The sequence below is a fragment of the Phalangium opilio genome, unplaced genomic scaffold (assembly GCF_054372755.1).
Source record: "Phalangium opilio isolate 3A_F unplaced genomic scaffold, DU_Popi_V2 ptg000662l_1, whole genome shotgun sequence".
NCBI classification, from domain to species: Eukaryota; Metazoa; Arthropoda; class Arachnida; order Opiliones; family Phalangiidae; genus Phalangium; species Phalangium opilio.
The window spans coordinates 2,200,462-2,224,483 of NW_028324246.1; the positions used below are offsets into that span (position 1 = coordinate 2,200,462).

The window sequence follows — 24,022 nt, forward strand, 5'->3', positions numbered from 1 at the left end:
AGGTCCTATGATATCCTATAATTTCATGAGAGGTTCTATAATATCATATAATTTCACGAAAGGTCCTAGAATATCCTATAATTTCATGAAAGGTCCTATAATATCCTATATTTTTGACTTAGTCCAAGTTTTCGTATAGTTTAGCATCATATTTCTCAAAATTTATCTCTTTTATCGAGATCACATTTGAGTAGACACCGAAATTGCGACGTTTTCTCAGAATTTTTTTATATATATTATATTTCAATTAAGTTCCTCTTTTCTTAAGTAAAATCCAATTTGTTATTTTTGTGATTTTTCTACATAGTTTAAGCCAAACTAGTATTTTATATGAGCATTTTTATTTCTATATTTTCCTATAAAAACACATGATTATTTTCTCCTATAAAATCCTATAAATCCGTAGAAAAATCATATTATTCCTATAAGGAATTAACATTTTTGACTGGGCTCCCTGCAGGCTTTTGCGAAGGACGACAATTTGTTTGTTTATAGTTGATAACTTCCTCGATGCAGCGTATATAATGGACTTCTGATAAATATATATATATATATTTAGGCAATCTGGACTTCTCTCTGGCATATCCCTTAGATGACAGAGATGGGGATCGTATATCCGTAGCCGGGGTTTTCCGGGGGCTTCCGTCCTCCTCCTCCACCGCGTAAGCGACTAACCCTCTCGTGTTCGTCCATTTGTGTCAGCGAACGGAGAACGGGTTTGCCAGTTGAATCGGACGATATTGGACCCTGGGGACGAACCCCCGTCCTCCTTTTTACCCCCTTCATTCCCCCCAAACCAAGGCCTTTCCCCATATAGTGGCGAGAGAGAGAGAGTACAGTTTATAGCGCGACCGCTGTAAATCAAACGGACTTTCCCGAATTTAGTCCAAGAGCCTGTAGTTTTCGGCAATGGTCTACTCTGTTAATGTATTCTATCTTGCCGAGTGGAGACAATATTCCAACTCTCGGATATGACGTAATAATTCATTTCCGGTTTATTAGAAGGAGCGCCTTTCGATAATTCTCGGTTATGAATATTTGACCAAGAAGTTGACTTTGGATAGATCTATTTTATTTTACCAAAAGTTCATAGATTAAAACTCAAAAGTATACTTTATTGAAGCTTGCTGGCGCCGTGAAATATGAGAGACCCTCCCCCCTTTTCCTCTCAGAATGGTGTCGACCCCCGTCTGCATATGATTATCATCACGGAACACGCGTGAATAGAGCTATCTCATTTGTGACGTCAGTGCCTAGGTAAAACGTCACAGGCTTAGCTTTAGCATTGGGCGGCCATGTTTGGTACCGCGTTGGTTCTATGGGCAAATTGCATGGGTGACGTCACACTAAGGCTTCTGAGATAGCTCTTTATACAATTTCAATGTAAATGTAACTAAGGGGGAAAGACAAGGGGGTATATTTTTGTCTTCCATCTCACTTTTTGGCGCCTGCGCTGTAGTCTTTTTGTGTAGCATGAAAGTGCGTAGAGACGGATGGGAATGTATCAAACCCCGTTGTATGTCCCGGACCTCTTTCCACGGGACGGGAGGGAGGGTATGAAAGAGGAGGCGGGTCATAGCGACAGAGGTAAAAGGAATTACGTATTTTTCGCCGTCCCCCTCAGCAACGTCACCAAAACGTAGTTTAAGTGAGCCAATAAGATAATTTAAACTTTTCGTTACGTGTTGGAGGGAGGGGCTCTATACTGGGCCATGAGTCGGACTGAAGTAAATACTAACCGTTCTCCATTCCTACTTCTAAAATTACATCTATCCCTGATGGTATATACAGCCAAAAGCTGGGAACTGTTAACGAAGTATACTTTTTGTGTTTTTGAACTTTTTGTCTGTGAAATTATGAAAAACATTTTAGTGATTTTTTTTTTCAAAGACATTCGAGTTTCACGTTGCAATTGCCATTTTGTTTCCAACGCGAATCTGGGTAACTGGGTTTGTTTCGAGATTAAAAGGTGCACGCGCTCGTAGGCACGCAACGGTATCGTCGGATGACAAAATTGCTAGAGTGAGAGATGTCTGTTGCCATGGGAACGTCGTCAGGGATGTCAGAAGTTGCGACATATTAGTTGACAACCCATAGTTTTTTCTATTAAGGCGTGTGAGCTGAGCAAACGAGCTTTGGGAGTGCTGTCTACATTTTAAAACGCTCGCTAGCGTGAAAAATGCCTTGTATACAGGGTGTTTCTGATAAGTCTGCATCAATAAATTAAGGGCAATGTTCTTTGGGTGCACGATTTTGAGTCGAAAATGTAACTTCTACGATTCCATTTTGTTTGCCATAAGGGACACTGTTTTCGACTTATGATTGGATGGGTATTTTACGAATTAGCCCTTAAATTTAATTGAGAAACTGATTTAGACAATGATTTCTAATTTATTTAATTAAGGGGTCATCCCTAAACACTCAAATCAAATCATAACTCGAAAATAGACACATCCCCTTAATTTATGGCAGACTTATCAGAAACACCCTGTATATATATTCCTTAAGACTACCAATTACTATTCGAACGGCTTTGAAATCCAAAAATTAATATCTGCTTTTCAAAGTCTAATATAATTTCAATTTAAGTTTAGTTAGATTTATTGGATTTAGATTTACCTGTAATCACGAACTCATTTATCCTTGAGAAGGTGTCACGGTATTCTAGTATATCCCGGGCAAGCTGCTAAAACACTATGCTATGGATAGTAACACATTGACTATGTAGATGGCGCTACAGACTCCGTTATGGTGAATAAGTCTTCCCGCCTTTTCAAAAGCGTGCCAAGAGGAGAAGCTCCCCGTCGAAACTGCAGGCGCTGTTAGTAATATAACGGGAATTCAAAAAATGTAACTTAGGAAAAAAAATTGGCTTTTAAAAAGAAAGTTTTGATTTCGAGGAGATAGTTTTAAAAACAGGATCATTAAGGTCAAAAATATTTCAAAATATTAAAGTATTTTTTTTTTTTTTTTTGGGGTAGCAAACTCATTTCTAAAATTATTTTTCACCAAATCAACTTTTTTTGCTTTGCCTTGCGCCTTTTTAAAAATGGCGCGGTAATATTTAGTAATAGGGTTGGACCCATCTCCTTCCCTATCTTGGCGCATTTTCCATCAAGGGAAAGATTTTAGCGCGGAATATATATTCTAAGAGCTTTTTCTTATTAATAAAAATAATATTAATAAAAAAAGAGGCGGGAAACTGGAGAATGGATTCTTTCCAATTTGTCGAATTACTACTTTAATTTTTTTGCTTTTCTTTTTGAACGTTTGCTGCTCCTTCTTTAATTCTTAAGTGCTAAAAACGCTATTAAACAACGACGACGCTTTAAGCCTTGGTCAACGAAAAAACCTATTAAATTTCCATGGAAATTCGCGGGATCTAATTGAAAAGAAGCGCGAGATTCTCCTAACTTAAAAGCGCGCGCGATTTTGGCGCCAATTATTATTTTTCACGCGCGCTTTTTTTTTCCCCGCTTATTTTCTATCGCTGGAATAAGGGGTTATGACGTCACCAATGTAGTAGTATGGTTTCACGCGCGCGGGGTTCTAAACGATGTGTTTTTTTACGATGAGTTATGGTTGACAGTCCTTTGCGCTAGCTTTTACGTTTCTAGGGCCCCCTAGGGGAACCAGCGACGATTAATTTTTAGTAAGTAATTTTTTCGTTGCAAAATAGAAAGAGAAAAGAGATTGCTTAAAAACTCATTTGCTCAAAAGTAAAAAGTTGGCGTATTTCTTTAATGCTCCGTAATTTTCGCGCAATTTTTAAAAAATGCGAAGGGGGAATTGAATTAATCTGATTTAAAGAAGAATTTGCGCGCCTTTTTCCCCAGTTTTAGGGGGGGGCGTATTCTCCCTCATCTTAATGACAATTCTCAATTTTTTCGGTTGATGGGGAGTGTGGAGGGAAAACTAAATTCGAAGAAATTTCTAATTTGAAATTATTTTTATCACCTCGATTTATCTCAATTTCAGTAAAAGGTCCTTCCCCAATATTTCTATTTTTTTTTAATTAATATAAATCACTTCAATTAAATGCTAATTTTAGAAAGGTATAATTTTTTTTAAAACGTTCCAAATTTATGGAAGGGAATTACATTTATTTTGTTTATAAAAACGATATTACATGTTAATATTATTATTATTAGGCCTATAATGGATAAATTTTAAGGCAATTTTAAAATAAATGTTGTTCAATTTGAATAAATATCTCGTTTATGGAGGATTATTATCTGGAACGAACACTTGTTGTTTCTCGTTTGCCAATGAAACAATAACAATTAGGTATTTAAGGTGTTTTCTTTTTTGTTTTTCATTTGAAATAAATGCTTATTAACGACCTTATTTCAATACATATAGGTGAATTAAGTCCCGCTTATTGTTCTCCTTAAATGGTTTCGTCGTTTAAAATGCGAGAGAGAGAGAGAGAGAGATAAGTGGTTCACTTATAATGTCATCATTTACGTGCAAATTGTATCGTCCCAATTTATTTTCCCAACAACGACTTTATTTTTTTTTTTATAATATTGATATGCAAGTAATTGGACATAACGCCCGTTCAATTTGGATCATACGAGGGTAATTTTGTTTTCTATATCCTGTCGAATTTGGTATTTATAATTTTATTTCTCGAGCCCTGATTAAGTATTTCGTATCGTTGAGAAGGGGGGAAGTAGGACACTAACATACTCAAAGGACTTTCCTGTATCTCTTATAGAACCTGAGCTAAAAGGTGTCGTGTAAATAACCCCATGTTAATCCTATGGAGAGGACGTTTATGAACAATTTCCTTAATTACTCGAGCCCTGGTTGTCGTAACTCCCAAGTAATTAGTATCGTTGGATAGAGGGGAAATAGGACTATGACATATTCAAAGAACTTCCTGGTACCTCTTATAGAACCAGAGTTATGAGCCTCCAAAGTGTTAAACCAAAAATACCATGTTAACCCTGTGGAGGGAATGTTTGTGAACATTTTGATTAATTACTCGAGTCATGATTGTCGTAACTCCTATTATCTAGTATCGTTGGAAAGTAGAGAAATAGGACTATAACATACTCAAAGAACTCTCCCGTATCTCTAGTAGAACCGGAGTTATGGCCCTCCAAATATTTAATTCTAAATTTAAATACAGAGTTTTTAGAAAACATTACAGACTATAGATGATAGGCATGCGGGAGTGCTTAGAAGGTTAAGGGAAGGGGTGGATCATCGTTTGCCTATATAAATCAAGTCAGCCGAAATCATCAGTCATTCCCTGTAAGCATTTTGTCATCAGACCCCTTCGTGATCCTTATCTCAGGACCATGCAGGAAGTCTTTTTCCTTTTTTCTCTCTCTCTCACTCGAGTTTTTTCTCGTCTCCAAGTGTCCCAGTGTCTCCTTATGTACCCCTTTTCGAGGCAACAAGAACATCAATTAGTTCAAGCTTCCCACTTTTTCTCGCGCGATGACATGGGATGGATAGCAGACGCCACACGACGATGCCACGTTCTTTAAAATTCTAACTAGAAATTAAATTTATTTAGAAATTTACATGTGAATTGTTTTAATCATTATCCGTTTTATTTAAGGAAAATCGTTAAAACAGATTTTTATATTTTAGGTGCCTTTATTTGTGACCCCTTTCTATATTTTGAAAAGTATTTTCATTTGTAATAACCGATTTACGAAAGACCCCCGAGGTCCCATCTCTGTATAACAATCTAAAACCGAATTGAACCGGTAATGACTGAACTGAGCCCTTCCCTCCCCCTTCTTTACCAAAGTGCCGGGCTGCCGGCGCAGCCGCCATCATGTCAAAAATTGAAGTACTCAAAGGTCCCGAAAAAAAAAAATAATAATTATAAAGTTTAAACGTTAATTATTTGAGTTTCTATTTATTAAGTCGACTGAAAGTTACGTCATCTTTAATTATCAACTGTTCATCTGGTAAATACCCTTAAGTTAATTCATAATTAGTATTAATTAGCTCGCAATTTGGTGATAAATTTTAAGGGACGGGAACCTCGCGAGAAAAACTCCCGGGCGACCGTGTCGCGATTGGCCGTTGCCGCCGAAGCTAAAATTAGGGTTGCTATACTAGACCACTTCCTTACGGGGTTAAGCTTTGAGGTTAGGTTTGATTATGGTTCGGATAAGGTCCTATAATAATTAATATCCTATATTTTTGTCATAAAATTGCATTGTAAGATCGTTTCTCAACGTTTGACTTACGTCAAAACGTCAAATTTAAAAAACACGCGTTTAAAATGACAGTTTTAATGTGTTAGCGCACTTGTACTTCTTGTAAATTCCAATGCTTTGACTTACAACGTTTTTGAATTCAGCCTTTACGCTTACTAAAAAGCCCGCCAAATTAGCCTTATCTCCATAGCGACTTACGTTCCCTTTGCTCTAAGAGCGCGAGTTCCAAAAATGCAACTTCATATTTCTTCTCTCCCCCTTCCCCAACATCCCCTTCTTCCCAAGCTCTCGAACTTCGAGCTAATCGGTCATGTCGATGAATTATTGTTAATTTTTTAAGTCGGATTTAAATATTTAAAATTAGGCCGAAATGAACTAATTTTGTGATCAAAACTGTGCCAAGATCGAGGAACCTAGGATTCAAATCATTTTGGGATGAAATTTTTCCTGTAAGTTGGTCTTTCTTACAAGTATTTATTTGTGAAGTCCCGTTAGGGTTAACGCGAGGTTAACAGCTCCCGGCAAAATGGGGGTGTACGGAGGATCGAGATAATTTCGGCCGAAGATGTCGTATTTGTTCTGGGTAAAGTTGGGTCGCGCCCCGTAATGGGTGCTCAGTAGGGGGATCGGAGTGAAATTCAAAATGGCCGTTATTTATGAAAAAAAAAAAAAAAAAAATTAAATTTTCATTGAAGAATTTTTTTTTTAAATCCGAATTTTTTTTTTGAATCCGAATTTTTTTTCTAAATCCGAATTTTTTTCTAAATCCGAATTTTTTTCTAAATCCGAATTTTTTTCTAAATCCGAATTTTTTTCTAAATCCGAATTTTTTTCTAAATCCGAATTTTTTTCTAAATCCGAATTTTTTTTTAAATCCGAAATTTTTTTAAGTACACGTTTTTTCATCGATTTTTAATCCAATTATTTTAAAAAGCCTAGGTTTTTTTTAAATTCGAATATTATTTTCAAAATCCAATTATTTTAAAAAGCCTAGGTTTTTTTTTTTAAATTCGAATATTATTTTCAAAATCCAAATTATTTTTTTACTCCAAAATTTTTAAATAGAAATTGGAATTGTTTTTATATGGAAACTCGTAAGAGTTGGAAGATTTTAATAAAATTAATATTTATTATAGTTTAGAGTACTAGAGGGCGCATTTGAAATTAACCCAATTAAATTTCGCCACAAACAAATATATATATATATATTTGTTCTGTGTCTGAAGGAAAAGTGTCTGGCAGCATTGCACCATTAGGCCAATATAGACGAGGACTATTAAATGTTTAAAATGGGAAAAACGTCTTACCCCTCCCCACGTTATTCGTTCGCTTTCTCGTCCCCCCCAACGGTGGGGGGGGGGGTTAAAAGTGCAGCAGTATAGGTATAAAAGGGGGGGGCATCTAAACTGGGAAACAGTTGGTCATAATGTTCATTGCCCTTCAGCTTCGCAGGCCTTTACACAAACTTTTTAGTCCGCCCACCCTTGTGCCCCCCCCCCTTCCTAGTTATTTCTTGCCCACCCAGCCTCTTATCTTTTAACCTCTCTCTCTGTACTTTAGTTCAAAGCCTACCAAGTACCAACAGCTATAGTTTCTATTTTTTTTTCTGCTGTGAAATATGAAAGAAGGGGGGGGGGAACCATTGAAAAGCATCTGGCGCATCTTTACCTCCCCCCCAGCGCCCCCATCCCCCACACTTCCAAGTTATTATAGGTGCCCCTCCCCCGCACCATAAGTTCTAATATCTATATTATGTATAGGAATATCTCTAACATCACCTCTTATATTTTTTTGTAAGAGAATCTCGATGAATTTATTCATTTTAATTATGAATATTCTCCCCTTACTCCTGGGTCTTCCTTACAATGCAGAATCTGTAAACGGTTTACGTTTGAACAACTTCTTCTATATTTAGATTGTTTGAAATGAAAAGTTCAGGTAACACAACATTATACCTTAAAAGAGCGGCCTTTTTCTAAATATATAAGAAAAAATATTATAAAATAAATGATCTCTTATTACAATATGATAATTGGCTTATAATTAGTCTTAAAAACAATCAAGGACAACTGACTATGCCATCCGCCATTGCTTTAGTCGAGGGGTCCGTCATTCGAAAAAAAACGTACGGGATTTTTAAATCCCTCGGATTTTTATGGATTTTTACGTATTTTTTTATTTAAATGGATTTGTCAATTTTTTATAAAAATCCAAAATCCAGTAGGATTTTCAAAAAAACCGTTGAGTTTTTGAATTTTTTCATGGAATTTCGTATTTTTTCTCGGGATTTTGTATTTTTTTCGGGATTTAGTATTTTTTTTCGGGATTTTGTATTTTTTCGGGATTTTGTAATTTGTTTTGGGATTTCGTATTTTTTTGGGATTTCGTATTTTTTTTTTTAGGATTTTGTATTTTTAACTGTAATTTGTATCGTCTTCCTGGATCTGTGAATTTGAAAATTTTGGATTTTTTGTGGAATTTTACAAAATTTTGGATTTTTTTGTGGATTTTCACAAAATTTTGGATTTTTTTGTGGATTTTCACAAAATTTTGGATTTTTTTTGTGGATTTTCACAAAATTTAGGATTTTTTTGTGGATTTTCACAAAATTTTGGATTTCTATTAAAATACGAACACACTCCCGGATTTAACATGTTATTTTGGATTTCTAAAATATTTTCGGTATTTTTTGATTTTTTTCTGGATTTTCGGTGGATTTTTGGATTTTTTACATAATTTTATATATTTTGAAACTTTTGAAAGATCTTCGGATTTTTCAGAAAATACAAAATCCTTTTTGTATTTTCACTGGAATTTTGGATTTGTTTTTGTTTTTGGATTTTTCCCCGAGCGTACGGGATTTTTTGGCAATGACGGACCCCTCGGCTTTAGTGGCGTCTGCTAGCCAGAACCACTTACTCCTACGGGATTGGTTTAATACTCACAGGCTGAGAGAGGTAAGGGTAAAAGGTTCGCTTTAGCAGACGCCACTTAACAAATAGCGGGACAGTATAGAGTAATGGCAGTACTACATATGCAAACGTCACACCCTTCAATCTCTTAGCTCAGTGTCATCCCCCTACTGGGCGCGTACAGTATCCCCTCTTAAGGCTCTTTCAGACGATCCAAATTTTTGATTCAGCTCGATGGGTCAAAAAGTTGTATCAACTTGCCCAACTTTTGAAGGGAAAATTGAAGTAAATCCTTCAAAAAGTTGGATCGTCTGAAAGAGCCTTTACAAGAACTCGCCCAGAGGGAGGGGTACACCGTCTACACCCCTCTCTACGTTATGACACCTGAACTGTTATTTAAGTTATGGTATATTGACATTTATTTATTATAAGGGGTAATTCGATATTCATGGATGATTTTATTGAATTCAAAATCATGGATAGGATGGAAGACATTTCCACTCTTCTCTAATGAATTGTTTTTATGGAAGGCCGCTCCGCGTCAGGTTGAGCAGCGAGCTAGCTCTGAAGTTTCTAGGTTCTTTTTTTTTTTTTTTTTTTGGAGCTCTTACGTTTTATACCCCAAAAATTTACGGTCGATATTGGATCAGCTACGTATAGTATAGGCTTAATGTCCCGCTTATAATGGCACCCCCAAGAAAAAAGTCACGTGACCTAGAATTTTAGACTTCTTCAAAAATTAAATAGCATTGTTGTTCGTAAATTTTTTATTTTTTATTTTTAAATATATTTATTGATTTAAACAAAGAAAAGAAATATGCCTAAAAATTATATTTAATAATCACGTGATTTTTTACTTTATACAGGGTGTTTCTGATAAGTCTGCATGCATAAAATAAGGGGGATGTTCTTTGGGTGCACGATTTTGATTCTAAAATGTAACTTCTATCTCCATTTTGTAAATTGCCCTAAAGGATACTGTTTTCAAGTTAAGATTGGATGGGGTATTTTACGGATGACCCCTTAAATTTAATTAAGAAACTGACTAAGACAATGATTTCTAATTTGATTAATTAAGGGGTCATCCCTAAAACACTCAAATCATAACTCGAAAACAGTGTCCCTTATACAAACAAAATGTTATAGATAGAAGTAAGATTTTCGACTCAAAATTACCCAAAGAACATCCCCCTTAATTTATGCTAGACTTATGTCAGAAACACCCTGTATATTGTTAAAACTGGAGGAATTTCAATATTTGTAATATTAATTTATTCATAATTTAAAAACACGTGACATTATTAACATTGAATTTTTATTAAATTTAGCGCGATTTTAAAATTCAAAACGAGAAATATAGCGTATTTATGGGCTTAGTGTGTAAAAATAAATACCCGAATTTTAAACATTTTAATGGATTTACATGTTAATTAATTAGATCATGACGTTTACTTACTCTGTCGTAATTTTTTTTTCTTCTTTTTTGGTGTTGTAAAAAGATTGACGGAGTTTTTGGGTGATAATTACGTCTGTAATACTAGCTTTGGCGAAAAAAGGGATCTTTCCCAAATTTTTCAAGCCCCGTAGTCGCGTTATCTTAGTCGGGCGAGCGAAATAATCACTCTTAAATTCGCGAACCCCCAATTTAATCGAGGGGCTCGTCACCCCGCCGCATTCTCCCGCCTTTAACTTATACCATAAGTTTATAAGATACGTTCCTTAAGTTTGTCACTGGTTACAAACTGGAGCTTGTCATGAAGTGATTTAGGTAGGTCATAGATTCGAGGTAAAGCGACGCCTGGTGAGGCCATGTTAAAGGCTTAGTAATGCAGACTAAATAGGAAGATACCTTAAACTTATACCTTAAGTTCATAAGATACGTTCCATAAGTTTGTCACTAGTTATTGAGAGCTTGTCATGAAGTGATTTGGTTAGATCATATATTCAAGGTAAAGCGACGCCTGGTGACTTTCTGTCAAAGGTGTATAACTATAGAGATGGGCCGAAACCAGTTTAAAACGATACCGATAAATCGTTTTAGCCAAATATCGGTACCGATATCAGTATCGATATCGACCCATCTCTACTTATTACAGACTAAATAGGAAGATGGACTGCAATAAGTTCATATGATATGTGCCAAAAATTTGTCACTGATAACTGAGAGATGAAGTGACTGACGTAGGTCATAAGATTCGAGGTAAAGCGACGCCTGGTGAGCCGCTGCATATCAAAGGCTTAGTACAGTCTAAATATGAAGATGGGAGTCTTGCAAAATTAACCGAGTGTAGTCTATTCTCGCTTATCGTTCTCGAACTAGTCCGAGCTGTACGTCTCTAGCATTACGAAGCATACTTATGGAACATAACTTATAAACTTATGCTTATACCAATTTAAAATAAAATATATTTTTTGTATAAAGCGAGTGAACTGCCTCTCGAATTTTTCCTTCGTTGGAGAAGCGGATAAGATAGACTAAAAAAATTTAAAGGGGAAGGGGGGTTGGGTCCCCCGTTGGAGGATAGAGCCCCTGTAATTTGGGCGTCCGGCCAAGCGAGAGCGAACCTTTAAGAAAACGCTAGAGTTTATTTGATGCGAAAATTACATAGTTATTGCCGCTAACTTCATCTTTTAAAAAAAAGAAGGCCTTCTTTATTTCATGGCAGGAGCCCTTAGATTATTTTGCCTAATCGGATCGGAATATTATTGACTTAAAATTTAAAATATTTTTGCCTCTTTACCTAACTTATAACGCTTTGATAGAGAAAATACGATTCGAGGAATTCTGGGTAAAATATATATTGAAAATACAACCAACGGGAATATTTTTCTAAGCCTAAAATAATTTTATTTACGCCTATGGTTATTTTTTATTTTTTAGTTAAACATAATTAATATCTATAGTTAAAGGAAAGGTTCAGGCTACATAATATTGTACCTTAACGGCCTTTTTTTCTAAAAATAAAAGGGAAAATATAAAATAAATTAATGATCTCTTATTTAAAGATACTTAACATTTAATTGGTCTTTAAAATGCTGATTAGTGATTCAAAAGTTTACTGGTGCTGTCTGCAGCCATAACTCACACTGGATAGGTTCAACTAATCCTTTAGTGGTAAGGGGTTCTGGCTAGCAGACGCCACTAAACCAATAGTGGGACGGTAGTCCTCGTTTTTAAGGATAATTAAATACGAATTATTTTGTAATAAGAAATCATTTATTATTTTTAATTTTTTAATATTTTCCCTTTTATATTTAGAAAAAGGCCCTTTAATTATTTCGATCTACAGGGTGTTTTTGAAAAGTCCATGAATTATGGAGGAGCGTGTTTATTGGGCCATTTTGAGTCGAAAATGTAACTTCTATCTCCATTTTGTATGTCCTAAAAGGACACCACTGTTTTCAAATTAGGATTGGAGGAGTATTTTACGGATGACCCCTTAAATTTAATTAAGAAACTGAAACGCAATAATTTCTAATTTAATTAAGGGGTCATCCCTAAAACACTCTTGTAAATCCTAAATCGAAAACAGTGTCCCTTAGGGCAAACAAAATGGAGATAGAAGTTACATTTTCGACTATTTAAAATTTAATTTGAAAAAGGATTGAAAATATTAGAATTAGGTATAGTTGTATACATGGTCATCTATACGAAAACACGCTATAGAAAGAAGAGCATGGTCATTTGGACAGGGGGGGGGAGAGCGGTCGTCCCGAAGTAGCCATATAGCCAGTGTAACGCGAGAGTTGTCCTGAATTATTAATTTGTTTGCGAGGAAGTCCTGTTTTTATAGGCCTATACGCATGCAGCTATCTACCAACCAGCTTATAATTATATTTAGTTTGTGAGCAGCGCCAGTTAATGACAAGATAGTAAAGAACGAGTACATGGGTTTTGGGGTTGAGGGGATAGGGTGGGGAGATGAGCCAAGGCCTAATGAATCATTAAATAAGCCTTACCCCCTACCCCAACCGCTCCTCTCAACATTCGGACAAGCCCCAAGGATAAGGGAAAAGAGCAGGCATGCAGGGGTTATAGGGAATGAAAGGACGCAGATGCCGTCCGTCCATACGAACTACTTTCGTTTCTCTGCCGTAATTATACAATTGTATCTTTACGCCCTAGTTCCCCCTTTGTTGCTAATTGCCCCTGGGATATTATATGCTGTAGAGGGTCTGATAAAAAGAATGTTACTAGCAGTCTTTGAAGGGGTTCGGTTTTACCTTGGTATCTATGAGTGGTTTTTGGGTCGTTTTCAAGGTGCACGTATCAAGAAGCGATATCTAGTTTACTAGGGAGAGGTAAAAATTCGCCACATTTCTAGCTTTATCTCCAGTCCAAACGTAGGACTCCGGAGTTAATCCCCGCCGCCTCAAAATTACAACCAGCATATGATTGGTTCTTGAAAACTCGCGTCAGCGCGACGCGAATGACGAAAATTACGTATTTTCCCATTCTGAGGAGAGGTGAAATAGCCCGGCCTCCTTTTACGTCCTCCCTTGTATTTTGAAAGAGGGACTGGAACTATGGCGCGCGAATACTTAGGCATCTTATGTCTTCTCCCTAATAAACTAGATATCGCTTCTTGTATATATATATAGTTTTATTTCCTTCTCGGCAGCTATAGCTTGATATTTACACAGAAAGGAGAGTTGGCTGCCGGGAGACGAGGTTTCGTTATTTGCTTGATGAACTGTTAATGAAGATTAACTTCGCGTACGTGCATTGAGCGTGTTCCCGCCTTGTTTCGTGTTTATCTTTTTATACGACCGCCTTATAGTCAATATACCGCCGCCTCCCCTTCTCTTTCTTAATCTCAGCCGCTTTTTCTAATTAAGGCTCTCGAGGTAATTGTTGTACATATACGCGGTTAGAAGCCCCGAGTTTAATTACTTTTTGGTAGCGCCGCCGAGCTAACGAGAGAATTTTTCCTGCCATATAGTTTATTGGAAGGGATAAGACGCGCGCGCTTGGATTTTTAATTTTTTAATGGCGCTCGAGCGCGTGCGTTCCCTTTTCTTAATGGCGGGAGAAAATCTCCTCGCGCACGTGCGTTATTCCCGCCAATTTACGATGACCACGTGCAAAGAGGGCGCGTGATTTTTAAAAGTTTAACTCCCTCTCATGCTCGGATTTTTCTTATTTTGTTTTATGAAGGTTTTATTTATTTCGAAATAGCAGTCGCAGGGAGTCCAGCCGTCCTATAATTCCTCTAAAATCCTATATTTTTGAACCTGTCCTATATTACGCTATAATTTCATAGAAGGTCCTATAATATCCTATATTTTTTACTCTTTTCCTCTTTTCAAAGTAAAATCCAATTTGTTATTATTTTTATTTATTTGAGATTTTTCTACATAGTTTAAGCCCCAAAATTCTATTATAAATGTGAGCATTTTTAGTCCTATATTTTCCTATAAAAACACATGATTTGTTTCTCCTATAAATTCCTAAAATTCCGGGAAAAAATCGTATTTTTCCTATAAGGAATGAAAATTTTTGGCTGAGCTCCCTGCAGTCGTGCACCGTGGAAAATATCGTGTATAAAACGCTAAATTATTTGGTAAACAGTTTAATAAGGGATAATTTGTCAAATAAGAATAACATAATGTCAAAATCGACCTCCCTTCATTGGAAACAAATGAAAATAGAGCGTCGGATGTATTATTGCTAACGTGTCCGGCAAAAATTTCCCAATGTTTATTAGTGGGAGGTTACTGTGTATATCGGTCAATCTATATTACCGCAATCGCGCTGATTAAATGTATAATTTACACTCTTAGAAGGCGCCCGTTTAATTATGGGACTCGTATCGAGGTTGCCTACCTTTCAAGGTTGCTATTTATTTAACTCTCTACCCTCCCATCTATAGAGCCCCGTATCGATTTTCTTTCCTTATAATATAACAAATTACGGTGCCACAGTTTATTTTTGTACGTTTTTATAATTGGAGTCGATACAATTTGCTATACTCGATTAAAATTGAACCACCGTGAGGGAACCAACCGATTCATTATTGGCAAAATAATTTACCTTATTTTTCCCCTCAACCCCATAAACTAACATTATTATTCTTACATTAGATCATAAGTTTATAAGATATGTTCCATAAGTATGACACTAAATATGCTTCGTAATGCTAGAGATTTACAACTCGAGCTACTTCGGTGGTTAATTTTGCAGGACTTTCATCTTTATATTTAGTTTGTACTAAGCCTTTGACAGCGCCTCACTCACCAGGCGTCGTTTTACCTCGAATCTATGACCTACGCCACTTCATCAGAGACAAGCTCCAGTTTGTAACCAGTGACAAACTTATGATTAGACTTATAAATAGCAAACAGAAAAATGGAGCCCCATCAACCGAAATTAGATTTAATAATAATAAAAATGGGTAGCGTTTCACTTGCATCTATATATTGGTTATAATTTTCAGTTTTTGGGGTCATGACCTTTTAATATAAATTGCCAGGGAAAATAATTTGGAGGAAGTCTTTTTGAAGTCCAGAATAAAAAAAACCCGAATGATCTTGCACCGTGATCATTAACTTCATTTCTCTAGTAAATCTAGCGATTAGTTACCTGAGAGAGTACGTATTCTTAATTTCATTTAGTCGCAATTAAACGGCCGGTTATCAGAACCCCCCCCCCCCACTGAGGAGGGACCCCTTTATCCATTAAATCCCCCCAAGAAACTATCCTCCTTGGTAATTACTGAAAGTCTCATTAAGCTACCGATTTCTAATCTTAATTATACCTTAATTATTTTTCTCTCAAAATCTATATCAGCCTTTTTTTCTAAGTACCATTTTGAACTGAGTATCCCTACGCTGGTCCATGTAGGAATTTAATTTTATCGGGAGAAATTAGCTTAATGAGTTGATACTCAAATTGAAAACGTTAAATTACCGTGTTCATAGAGTGTTACTGTAGCACTTTACAATACGTATACAGGGTGTTCCTGATAGGTCTGCCATAAATTAATTAAGGGGGATGTTCTTTGGGTGCACGATTTTGAGTCGAAAATGTAATTTCTATTGCCATTTTGTAAATTGCCCTAAGGGACACTGTTTTCTAGTTATGATTTTAAGAATGTTTTAGGGATGATCCCTTAATTAATTACATTAAAAATCATTGTCTAAATCAGTTTCTTAATTAAATTTAAGGGGTCATCGATCTAATACTCAAATCATAACTGGAGATAAACATTACATTTTCGGTTCAAAATCTTGCACCCAGAGAACATCCCATTTAATTTATGCATGCAGACTTATCAGAAACACCCTGTATGTTTTAAAAATTAATTATCAAATTAAGAATTGACTCCGTTATAGCAATAATAACACAATGAAATTCTAAACAAATATGTCACTCTTAAACATTGACAACTAACTATCTCGCTTTTGTTTGACCTAAAAACAGGTTGGCCACATCGCGGACCTTGAATGCCAGGTAAAACCTTGAAAGTTAGCTGGAAATTTGAATTTGAAAATTTTATTTCAACAACTGTAGAGCTATTGCTTATTTTGGGAAAGGCTCAGTTTTAGGATAGAGGGGAGGGGGTACGTTAGCTAGCGTAGGAAAAAAATGTGTAAAACTCTTGTAGGTTAAATTTAAAGAGTACCTCCTCCTCGTTCCTGATGTAGACACGCTGTGTGTGTGAGAGAGAGAGAGAGATGGGAGAGAGGGGGGGGGCTTTTGGAATATAAGGATTTGGAATATAGTTTTGCTTGGTTGAAAGGATGAGGAGGAGGGATGGAGAGATGTTCTGCAACGCAGCATCCCGTTGCCTTAATAGCTCCCATCGGAGTCGTAAGAAAAACAAGATCCCTCCTCTTCCAAACCTCCAAGTTCCCTAGCTCCCACTCTCTGTCTCTCTCACTCTCTCTTTTTGCCAACATTATAGGACTAATATTTCTAGCCATTATATTCGCTCGCCCTTCACCCCAAACCCCCCTCTATATATATTCTTAAGGGGTTACTCCCCTCACGTTAACATTACCGTTTCTAGTTTTATTTTTACATTTGTAAGAAAGATTTTTATTTTATTTTTATTTTTTTAAGAAAATGTAACATGTATATTTTTAAGGTCTTCCCCCACCCCCTGTAAGGATGCTTTGCTGCTGTGTTTGAGGGGTAAACATTTCTACAGGGGCTATGGGATATAACACGGGGAACTTTACCCCTGCAAGTCGGCTTCTGTTTTGAGGGATAAACATTTCTACAGGGGCTATGGGATATAACATGGAGAAGTTTACCCCTGGAAGCGGGCTTTGTTGACGAACTTCTATTTTCTTATTATTTATTTTTTAAGTAATAATTTTGACATATTTTGGTATTATTTATTTTTTTAAGTAATAATTTTGACCTATTTTGTTATTATTATTTTTTAAGTAATTTAATGTGTGCTATTTTTTCTTATGCATTTTATGTGTGCTATTTTTTTCTTATGCATTTTAAGTGTGCTTACCAATTTTTTTTTCACCATCACACCCCGAGACACCCTGCGACTGAATTCTATAACACGTGATCCCAGAACTTTACAAACTTGTCCACCGGAGTAGGGAGAATAGTTACCCATTACCCAAGCTATTTCTAATGAGCTAGGCTTAGCTCTTGGTCCATGTTGCTAGTTTGAATAGGTTATAAAGGCTTAGAATGGATGTGCTAGGTTTCCAAAGCGATACTTTATAACCTTCTCCACGAACTCACCAATCCTTGATTCAACGCCAATTGGTGCCCGCGCATTGCATGATGGGTAAAAAGGAAAGTGGGGATGCATTTTTACTATACCTTTGGGAGAGAGAGAGAGAGACCTCCCCCCTTCAGGAACCATTTTTTGAAAATGTAGACATACTGGATGATTTCTGTATAAAATAAGAAGGGTTTTTGTCCATGCTGCATATTTTCCTTGAATTTAAGCTTGTAATAACCGGGAATGAAACCGGCTTCGTGTTGTAATCAAAATACTCTATAATAGACCCTTTTTTCCCATACGACTTCCCTACCAGGGTTTCCATTATTGCCAGCAAATATGCTAAAGAAATGCTTTGACGAAATAGCCGCGATTTTTGGTAGAAAAAGCGGGTTGGGAATGCGAAAGTCGGGGGAAATGACGTAACAGCTAATAAGTCTGGGTGACGTTAATTGTTCTTTATGGAGGTAGGGTGCCAAAAAGTGAATCCAATTTGTAAAAATCTATTTTCTCCCCCCCCCCCTACGCTACGCACCCCTATAGCCTTCTGTTCGATATGATTTTAGCAACCCCCCCCCATAGGGGTGCTCTCTCTCTCTCTCTCTCTCTCTCTCTCTCTCTCTCTCTCTCTCGGATTTTGAAGGAGCTAGGTTGGCAGCCCGCGCGACTATTACGAGTTTTCTGGGAGCCGAAAACGATTCTATTATTCAACAGCTCGAGACTTAAAAGAGCGCGCTCGAGCTCGCGCCTCCAACACCTTCGCGTCTCAACCTATAGCGCGCGCGTTCTTCTACACCTCTCTCACTCTTCCCCCCAATTTATCCTGATTGCTTAGAGAAAGACGGCCAAATACTCTTCCATTTATTCCCCGCTATCATCTTAAATTGACGTTTATTTAACGGGTTCATCCCATACATCCAAGGCAATTTATCTTAAGCCTTGGTCTACTCTTACTTTAGCTTTAATCTTCGAGTATTTTAAAGATGGGACGCTCTTCTTTTATTGGCGCCATATTTTTGGTTGGCGCGAGCGCGCTACTTCTTATACGCGGGAAAGTATGGAGGAATGGATGGAGGGGGTGGATATTATATAGGAATAGATAATGACGTCATATTTCAAGCGAATTTTTTTTTCAATTTTTATTCGCTTTTTAGAGAAAATGGTTCTACCACCCCCCCCCTTCCGAAATTTCAATATTTTAAATTGTTTTTCCGTCTTTTTGACGCTTTGCCAGTTTGAATGGTTAATATATATCGAAGCCATCGGAAGGAAACGCGAGATGATTTAGCGTAGATGCGAACGCGACTATTATTAAAGGAAAAGATCCCATTTATACAAATTATATTTTAAAAGAACGGCTTTTTCCTAAATATGAAAGTGAAAATATTTAATTTCAAAATAATTAGCATTTAATTACGAGGACGACTGTCCCATCATTGGGATAGTGGCGTCTGCTAGCCCGAACCCCTTACCCCTACGGGATTGGTTAAAGCAATCTCGTGCGGGTTCTGGCTAGCAGGCAACTCTAAACGCATCCAGGCAGTAGTCAGCTTTAAGACCAAATAAATGCTAATTATTTTGTGATAATATTTCCCTTCTTTCTTAGAAAAGGCCGTTTATTACGGTATAATGTTATGTGGGTTCTGGATAGCAGACAACTTATGTTGTGTGACCCTTTCCTTTAATTTAAGTCAAAATCGATCGCTTTTCCTTAATTTTTCCTCGACTGTTTATTGAAAAAATTTATACCTCGAATAAATGATATCCTCGAATTAACAGCGCTACCAACTTACGTTGATAATCTCCGTTGAAATCCAAAGGAGTTTCGCCTTAACTCTAAGTCAGTTTCTCCCTTTTCATTATGGAATTTAAAATATCGTGACACATTCGGTTTCGGTTCCTTTAAATATAAGAAATAATGCCTCGAGGAAACTGACTGGAAATTATGGACCTTATTTTTTCTCTCTCTCTCTCGATCTCTCCTTCGAAATGAAACGCTACCGTATATAAACGTAAATAAGAAAATGGTTTTTCTTCTTCCGTATCTTAACGCCTTTCTTAATACGAAATTTGCTTGGTTCTTTTTTATTATATGGAGAAATAAGGTGGTGTCATATTCCCTGGGGAAGTTTTAATATAATGACAGACGCTTTGAGATCTTTTAGTTTTTTATTTTTTTACATACGGCTTTTTCTTCTTCTGTTGTTTTTTGCTTCTCTTTAGTGTCTGTCATAGAGGAACAGTTGAGTTTTTAGCATTGAGTACGGTTTATTTTAGAACACCTTCGCGTGTGTAATTGGGGGGTGGATAATTGGTGGCGACCTCTACACGCGGCGAGGTAAACTAACCCCGTGTTAAAAGTGACTTCACTCCAGTCTGGGTACTAATAAGAATATTTTTTATATTAGTCTTTGGGACCAGTGACCCCCACGCCCTGGGTGTCCAAAATAATAAAGTGGTATCAGGATTGGTTCCCCTCCCTTAGTTTCTTCATAGATTTGCAATAAATTAACTGGTCCCAAGGACCAGTAACCTAACTAATTGAATTTAAAAAGTGGTTCAAGCAATTAATAAACTGGTTTTGAATGGGCCAGTGGAAGTGTGCTGCTTCCCAGACGGGCCCAGTGACCCTCTAGTGTCCAAAATAATAAACTGGTCACAGGACTGGTCCCTCCATAGTTTTCCCATATTTTAAATTAATGAACTGAACACAGGACTGGTCCTTCCATAGTTTTCCAGTCGCAGGTTGGTTGACGAAACTTGCGTAGTATTTAGTTGTAAATGAGCAAACCAAGGTTGTAACTCGGGCTACGAATTTTCTATTCGTCATTATAGAACATAATTTTAGAATAAAAATTAGTTTTATTTGAAATCGAAGGAAAATTTGATTTTAGTAATAGCCTAAGAATGACCACGGTTTAAAAGCTCCCGAAATTTTAAATATATTTAAAACAATGTAAAGATAAAATCCATGAAGTATATAACAGTTTTTTTTACGAAAACGTTTTTAATAATCCTTAGAATTAAGTTAGGTCAACCGTGGCTGACTGACTTCAATGTTTATTATTTAAATTAAGGAAGATTAAAGTCATCGAGTGTATCAAATTAGAAAAATTATTCCATGAATATTGGAGCCAATTTTTTTTATCATTCATGACTAAGGACCAGATTCGTGATATTGTAGCCTAGGATTATATTAAAATATTCATGAAATAAATGACTCTGTTAAACGTAATGAAATTTGGAGCGTTTGCGGGTTTGTTTTGGAGTGAAACCCTTAATGGTGTTTACTTAAATCAAACGACGTCCGAGAATGCAATGCGTTAGTAAATTTACTTATATAACTGAAGCCCAACCCAACACCCATCATTTGCCTAATAGTAATAATAAGAATTGTCCATTGATTTTAAAAATGTTCTCGCCAACATTTTTACTTCAATGCATGCGCCCGTCACGAAAGCCATTTTGAATACGCGTACATAGATCACATCGCCGGCAGAAGTATATAATACTTCTTTTAGAGAGAAGTGTACCACCACAAAGCGGTTGGGGGTAATTGTAACACGATTCTTCCCCCCAACATCATCTGGGACATTTGGAGTGTTCAAGGTTACTAAACCGAATCACAACGCCATGTAAATAGTTCCCCCTCATCATTACTCTATTAGCGCTGCTTAACTATTTAATTTCCAAGGCGCATGCATGCGATTGTGTATTAATTTTTGTCCCACGTCAAGATAATCAAGGTTTGTTGGCTAATTGATTGCTGGGGATTTAGTAAATACCAAACATTTATAGAATTCACCTTAGCACGGTGATGCGATGCCCTTCTGAATTAAGTTTGATGAGTGGGAGAGCAAACAAAAAGGGTACGTGAGCATGGGAGGAATTATGAATTACATAACTGAAGTATTAAGAGGATGCAGAGTGTCATCCTTCTTCAATTATCCCCTTCTGCTATCGCGAATAAAAATTTAAGGTTTTCATTTAATTGTGAGATAATTATAATACCGTGTTAATTAATGTTTATCGTAAGTTACTCAAAGTTATATTAAATTATAATTCTTTCATTTCATCATTTATAGAACATCTCGAGACGGTCGGCACTGCGATGATTGCGGGCCTAATAAATGGAGATGAAATCCATCCACGTTCTACCACGAAGTCCACGCGGTTACCTCCATGAACTCGCTCAATGTATTGGTGATCGGTAAGTACTGACCAGTTCCTTTTATTGGGGAGAACCCGTAACGGGATTTGGTTGGGGGCCCTGGTGGAGAAGTGTCGTGGTGACACTGCGATGCGATATGAATCGTGCACATAAGGAACTAACATTGAACCTAATGAAGCGGAAACACGCTATAAATAGGTGTACAGGTAACACACCCCATTCAGTATCGACTCATTATAGCCCTCGGTCAAAAGAAATAAACAATCAAATAAAAATTAAGCTAATATCTCTGATGGCGTCGTGGAAGCTGATTAATCTTTTTTCAATTTTATAAATCCGCGGCGGATAATTTAATCTGATCGAAATTGGGACTGTTTTTATGTTCTACTCCGCCCACTCGTTAATGTTAAACCCTTTTACTAGGGGGTTTGATTGAAATTTTACATGGGAGCCGCCTTTTTAACGTTTTAATACAATTTCCTAACCAGCAAACGAGAAAATTAGATTCGATTAATTCGAAAATTTTATTTTTTTTTATTTGTATGGGATAAAAATTAATTAGGTATGCCTACTTCTTTGTTTATACTCGCTTAATTGGGAAAAGTTGATTATTGGAAAAACACGGAATTAATTTCAAGGAATATTTCTAATATGAATTTAGTCGTCCCAATCGACTATTTCAAAACGATATCGTATTTATTATTGACCCGGCCGCTTGGGTCGAATAAACCTTTTTCTGATAATGAGAAAAGCCCGGGGGAACTTTATAGTCTGATAAATTTATAGTCTCTCAGCGTCTTGCAGAGATCCCTCTCTTAAAAATTCCCCTTTTGAAAGTACTGAATTTTGATTAAGAAAAGCCCCTGAACGACTATATGATATTATTCACCAATCGTTCATTAAACTAATGGAAGAATTATTAGAAATTGGGGGGGGGGAGGCTTAGAATTTACATTAATGACCAAGGCAAATTAGTCGCGAATCGTTTAAACGTTATCATTATTGCGTAAATGATAAATATTATTAGCCCTAAAGTTCATTGTATTATAGGCCTAAGTTCTCAATTTGCAATATTGCTGCACAGGTAGCCTAGAGATTCTATAAATTCCTGTATTTTTAACCTATCATATGAAAGGTTCTATAATATCCTATATTTTTGACTTACTCCGAGTTTTCGTGTAGTTTGGCATTAGATTTATCAAAATTTAGCAGTTCTCATATCGAGATCACATTTGACTAGATTTGACCGAGATTGCTGAGTTCGCTCAGGTATATTCTAATTAAGTTCCTCTTTTCAAAGTAAAATCCAATTTTTTATTTATTTTTAGATTTTTCTACACAGTTTAAGCCAAAATAGTATTATATATGAGCATTTTTAGTCCTATATTTTCCTATAAAAACACATTTTTTTTCTCCAATAAAATCCTACAATACCGAAAATAAAAGTCCTAATCTTCCCATGAATTTAAATTTTTGGTTTGGCTCCCGTTGCAGCATTTCTATGGTTGCAGTATAAGGGAAATTTTTCTTTTGGCAAAACGGGTTCTGTTACGATTTAATTCTTCTTTGGGGTTTTGGTGTCTGTTACGATTCTCACGGAGAGCAAATATTAAGCATTTAATGTTTAAATGTATTCCCTAACGCGTTTCTTGCGACTTTTGTTGACGCCGGGGGTTGGCAAATTGCATGGCGCAATAATTATAATCGTTGTAGCTCATTTCGCAAAACCGCTTTCGGGACAAAGAAAAAATACAACGAAACGAACGCGTTTCCTCGTAAATAGCAACGTGTACCTATATAGCTTATTTGCGGCGATATGGATTTCCATGTTGCCGTAATTGCGCCAACACCACCAATTCTCTTCTATTGTCATTATCTTTCTCTCTGTATCTTACAGAATGGTTTTGATATTCGAGTGTCATTAATGTCGCGCTTAATACTCGACCAGGCCTGGCTGCGAATCAATTAAAATTATACGAGGGGTTAGTCACAAAACTGAAGAAATCGATTACTTGATTTCTAGAATTCTTAGAAAATCGTCAGTAATCAAAATCA

General features: G+C 36.4%; 1 long non-coding RNA gene across 5 annotated transcripts in view; it reads left to right on the forward strand.

Annotated features, from left to right (window-relative positions):
- LOC149588362 (uncharacterized) overlaps positions 1–24,022 on the forward strand; it is a 200,186-nt gene that overhangs the window by 46,768 nt on the left and 129,396 nt on the right. For 2 of the 5 annotated variants that reach the window (XR_016379999.1, XR_016380000.1), the window contains exon 2: positions 21,882–22,006. This is a non-coding gene — a long non-coding RNA (uncharacterized LOC149588362). Of the gene's footprint in view, positions 1–5,794; positions 5,934–6,490; positions 6,638–21,881; positions 22,007–24,022 lie in introns of those variants that run through there. The other 3 variants (XR_016379998.1, XR_016380001.1, XR_016379997.1) reach the window with 3 other exon arrangements.